This window comes from Hakea prostrata, unplaced genomic scaffold (assembly GCF_041222555.1).
Source record: "Hakea prostrata isolate BN-2017 unplaced genomic scaffold, UWA_Hpros_2 contig_136, whole genome shotgun sequence".
NCBI lineage: Eukaryota > Viridiplantae > Streptophyta > Magnoliopsida > Proteales > Proteaceae > Hakea > Hakea prostrata.
This window is the reverse complement of record NW_028291255.1, coordinates 41,126-47,125: the sequence shown is the minus strand read 5'-3', so window position 1 is coordinate 47,125 and position 6,000 is coordinate 41,126.

Here is a 6,000-nt window from a genome sequence, read left to right as displayed (position 1 = left end):
ACCATAATTAGATCAACCATGGATCTTGATGAATTCAAAATAGAAATCAAAGACAAGAACAATAGGAGGATGGATCATTGCTTCAGGTAAAGGTATCATGAAAACATACTTAGATCTTCAAGGAAATAGGCTTAAAAGCATAAATCTAAATAAGGAAACAAAACCTACCATATATGTAACTACCATGATTCATGAAGAACACATAGTATGGTAGAAGAGAACAACTAGAGATTGATAGATCATGGTTCATGAAAAGAAAACACAGCAATTGGCTACTAACATGATCAATATAGAAGATCCAAGGAGATCAGAATTCAAATCAGAAGTTTAACAAGATTAGATCATGGTTTGATCATGATTCCTTCAAAAGCTTGCAATGATCATGGTTAAGATCATTGTTCTAGCCTCTAATCCTTAGGATGATCATGAGAGACAAGTCCAGAGATGTTTGCAACAGAGATGCAGCATCTCCTCTACTGTCTCAACTCAAAAAGGAAAGAAAATAAGAGATAGAGGAGAAGAAGAGAGTGTAGACATACCTTTTGATGAAAAAGGAAGAGTTTCGACGAAGATCCGTCAAGAAAATCACCAAGGATGCAAGGGAGATGACTTGCAGAGGTCTTTGGTTCGTTCCAAAGAGTTTGGAGGCAGCAAATACGAAGTGGACTCGAGATTGGACTTAAATAGAGCAAGAAAAACCTAATTGCCAAAGACAAGCACTCATTGGTCGAGTAGATTGGTCGATTGGTCCAATCGACCAATCAGTCGACCAATGCTGACAGCAAATCCAAAACAGGGAATTGAAGACCCAGATCAAATCCAATCCTAAAGGGGTTTTGCACACATGTCAAGTGACTTACCTAATAGGTAGAAATGCCTTCAAACCACGATAGAGAGCACTCCAAGTCCATCAACTAATCCGATCTTCATCAAGATTCAGTTTCCATAAATAGAACTTCATCATCAACTTTCATGGATTCAAAGCCAGACACCAAGTCCTCTACTGGGATGGCCCAAAGCTAACTTCTTACTTTACTTCGGGTCATCGGACCTACAAATAACAAGGTTTCCGGGTCAAGGTTAGGGCTGGGTTTACACAAGGTATCGACCCAACAAGCCCAGATTCGAATAAAAAGGTGCTTTTTGGATATTCCTTCCTCCTTTTAAGTGAAACCTCTAACCTAAAGCATTATTTCACTCATTTCAACATCTGAGAACGTGGGAAAGCTCCTCTAAGCCTCCTCCTTGGCTTGGGTGTTGATCTTCTTCAAGAATCCTTTGTCTCTCTTCTCTAATCTCTTCTACAAGGTATGTGATCTCTCACTCTCTCTCTAATATACTTCTACCTCACCTTATTCTTGCTGTTGGGACCATGGCCAAGGTGCTGCAACCTTGCAAACACCTTGCCATGAGTCTTCTTTACCTAATACATTAATGTTTTCCCCAATCTTGCTATGATGTACTTACCTCTTGATCATTAACTATGCATTTCCATGATTTGTTGCTCACCAACTTGCTTTATTAACCAAAACTGAAAGGTAGCCTATGATTAGCCTAATTTCTACCTTGCCTATGATTACAATAATGCTCCTAACCTATTCCCTACCTAATTCACTATGTTTTCCCCCAATTTGCATTAAGTAATAACCAATGCCATGATTTTCAACTCTTGAACTTGATATGCCAATTTGGGGATTTCTAAATTGACCATTGGATTATGTTAATTCTTTGATAATTAGTGTCTCTATATTGTGTTTGAACTGTTCCCCAAGTTTCATATCGATCCGAGACCTAAAAGACCAATTTTGAGCCAAAACCCAAAAATCCAACTTGCTGTCCAAGACTCTTTGGGTCGATACCTGTTGGTCGATACCATCGACCCAATGTATCGACCAACAAGGCTGCTGTCAGAAACTTTTGCCCAGTTTTGATCCATTCGATCTCCGATTGTTTTGATTTCTTCTCTAACCCTTCATGTATGTTTGTTTAGGGCTTTAAGACTATAATTGGACCATTCTCTTGTGACTTTGGATCATCTTCTTCACAATTTGAGGTAAGGACGATTATTGCCATATAACATAGACTGTATGACTTTTACACTGTTGTTGGTAACTTAGTAGACTTAACTTATTAATTAATTTTAGACATCATATGACTACTGTAGTTACCTTATGACAGTGGCACCATGCTTAATTACTTGGTTTATCATGTTTACTTATTCTTGTCATTTATTTATACACTGTATTATGAGATGTTATGACATGTTTTCAATATGGTAATGTATTGTTGATATGTAATGGATGGAAATAAGCATGTGATTGCTTAGGTATGATTTGGGATTGGGGAGTGCCCTACTGGTACTTCCGTCCTTGGACATTGGAGGGAATAGTATGGGATGTTCTCCGAAGATGCCCATCGACGCTTTCCTGGATCATTGGATGACATACATAGGACTTGTCTAGATGTATGGCTAGGATGTCCCTGTCGTATCAGACCCGAATCGGAAGGGCATTGAGACTGAACGACCCGTGGTAGTAGTGTGGATTTGAGGGCGCTCAAGACCGATAACCATCCCGTGAGAGGACATAAATCGCATTGCGGATACCCGAAAGGGGCCATTTATTGGTAGGGTTGCAAATGGTTAGACTTGGGCTCACGGGCGCTCAAGACCGGTGAAATGATCCGTGAGGGGACGTGAGAGCTTCCCGTCTACTGTTTGTGGATGACCAATAGGGTTGATGAGTCCGGTGGGTAATATCCATGACTCTAGTGTGAAGGATACCGGAAAGGATCCCGAGAGGGGAGGAATGGACGTATCTGGAACTGAGATGATATGACTAAGTAGATGAATTGCATTGGGCTAGGCTTTACCTTGACATGCGCCAATACTTAGACCAAATGGTGACATGAGAGAGTGGTGACCAAAACCCCCAACCATGGATTTGTCCGAGAGGGATGCAGGACCCAATTCCCCCCGGTGATGAGTGACTGAGACTACCTAAAGAAGTATGGTGCTATGACTTAAAGCATGTCTACCCTAGAGACTAGCATACTTAGGGTTAGAATCATATATCATCATTGTCTCATATCATATTGCATCATGCTATGCTGTGCATCATATGATTTATGTTATTATGGAATAACTTTCCTTGCTGAGTTCTTTTGAACTCACTCCTTTTTGCAACATATTTTGTTAGACTTTTCTGCAGGTACTACTACTGTTGACTATGACGGTCAACACTTGAGGACTAAGTTGGTGACTCATACCACTTTGGCTACAGTGACTACATCTGTGAAGGCTATCAATTCAAGACTCATATTTTTCAGGAGTAGATCCGGCCTGGCTTAGTTTCTTATGATTATGTTATTGAGGAGACATTGTATAAGTTAGAAGAAACTGTAACTTAGTTGCTTACCTTTTTATTTCTCTTCTTTGGAGATCTGGTTGTAACCTTTACCTTATTTCGATCTACCTTCTGCACACGTTTGTAGAGTATATTTCCACTATACTCTATAATTGTTTTTTGATTTGGTACTTGTTATTCCGCACTCTTATGTTCTTTGTGATCCTTCTATGATCATTTCTTAACTTTTATTATTAGATTACTTGAATACCATAATTTGTTCTTGCTTTTGATTATATTATTGTGCTAAGTGGATATGATCGTTCCTAAACTGGATCTGTTGGGATGTGGATCACTCCCAAGTAACCCAGATAGGGTACCCCCTGGGTGGATTTAGGGCGGGATGTGACAGGAAGGGCATTGAGACCGAACGACCCGTGGTAGTGTATGGTTTGATGGGTGCTCTAGGCTGGTAACCAATCTGGTAGGGGACATAAACCATGCTACGGATACACGAAAGGGGCCATTTATTGGTAGGGTTGCAAATAGCTAGACTTGGGCTCACGGGCGCTCAAGACCGGTAACCAATCCGTGAGAGGACGTGAGAGCTTCCCGTTTACTATTTGTGGATGACCAATAGGGTTGATGAGTCCGTAATCTGGGATTACGCTGACTCTAGTGTGAAGGATACCGGAAAGGATTGCCAGGGGCGAGGAATGGACGTATCTGGATCTGACTTGATACGACTGAGTAGATGACTTGCATTGGGCTAGGCTTTACTGTGACATGCGCCAGTACCTATACCAAATGGTGATATGAGAGAGCGGTGACCGATTCCCCTACCATGTTTTGAGAGGACTTTACCCAATTACCATGGCATTCCCAAGATACGGAATAGGTTGAGGGAGAATGACTGACAACCCAAAGAAGTATGGTGCTATGACTTAAAGCATGTCTACCATAGAGACTGGCATTCATAGAGTTAGAATCATATTTGCATCATATGTTTCATATCACATTGCATTTATGTTATGTCTTATATATGTATGATTTTAAATTATGGAATAACTACCTTGCTGAGTTCTTCGAACTCATTCCTTTTGTACAAATGTTTTTAGATTATCCTACAGGTACCGAAGATTCTGATGGCGCCTTCTTCGAGACGGACTTTGATTCCGCATACTACCCTCCGGGTGGTAGCTTCAGTGAAGATCAGAGTTTTGGCGCCGAAGAGGATTACTCTTCGTACCAGGGTTAGCCCCACGATAGTGCGGGAGCGGCAGAGCTGGGCTTTCTTCATCCACACCTATGAGGAGACGATCATTAGGATAGAAGAAACCCTAGTCTAGTGCCCCATTTCCCTGGTTTATTATGGAACAATTGGTTATGTAATTAACTTCCTTTGAATTATCTTTTGAAACATGGGATTGTAACTAACTTTATTATACTTCATTTCCGCTGCTTCGAGAGAGTGATTTTCACTTATTCTCTCATATTTATGATCACACTTACATATTGACATTATCTATTTTCCGCACTCTAATTTATTGAATCTTATCTTATTCATAATATCTATTATTAGTTGCTTTTACCTTGATTATTATTGTTCATGATTGTGTTATCACATATGTGGGAGGCATGGTCCCTCGATTCTTGATCCTTGGACTGTGGATCACATTCCCGGGTATGCCAGATAGGGTACCGGCTGGGTGGATGTGACAGTCAAAGCCGGAGGAGATGGATGTAGAGGCCGATGATGATGATCATGCAGACTCGCCGCCACCATCTCAGTTCGAGACAAGGGGTACATCTAGGGTTCAGAGTACATCAAAGGCCACTCCTTAGTCCAGAGATCTGATCACTCGGGTGGATCGCTTAGAGCAGGGTCAGGCAGCGATGAGTTGCCAGTTGACAGAGTGCATTGATCTTCTCCGCCAGCTGAGGCTAGCAGCACCACCACCACCACAGGAGTAGTTCAAACTAGGATTTGCATTTTTTTTGTCTCAGTCCAGACTGACTTTAGGATTTAGATATCGTTGTTGTCAGTTTTATTCACCACATGTTCATTCCCCACACTTTTTGACTTGTAAAGCGTGAATCACGCTCCAAATTATGTAAGGATTTTTCTTATTAATGAAATACAGTTATGCTTATTGCATTTTCAATTATTTTCTTTATGCATTTCTTGATGGTTACACTGTGAGAATATGTTTCACTTTATTTATAGTAAGTTATGCAAAAATAGAAAATTCCTTTACTTTGTTAGTTTCTAGCGAAAGATTATACATATTATTCACTTCTAATTCTTTTGATTCACTTCTGGATCTATGACTCAGATTGTTCATCTAATACTTGTATTAACTATTATTGACTTCGTAAAACCAGGGCTCTGATACCACCTCTGTCACACCCCACCCGCTGGTCTCGGTTACCAGCCCGACAACCTGTGGGTGCGATCTGTCATAGGATCCACGGTCTTACCCATCAATAATAATAATGCAAGAAATAGATAATCAAGAGCAAAAGCAAGTTCAATAATTAATCAAAGGAATTACAGGAGTCCAAGTACTCCAATAAAAAAAATCAAAGAAAGAATCAATGTTCAAAAGAAATATCGAGTTCAGCGGAAGCAAAACAAAATAAACAAAATAATCTC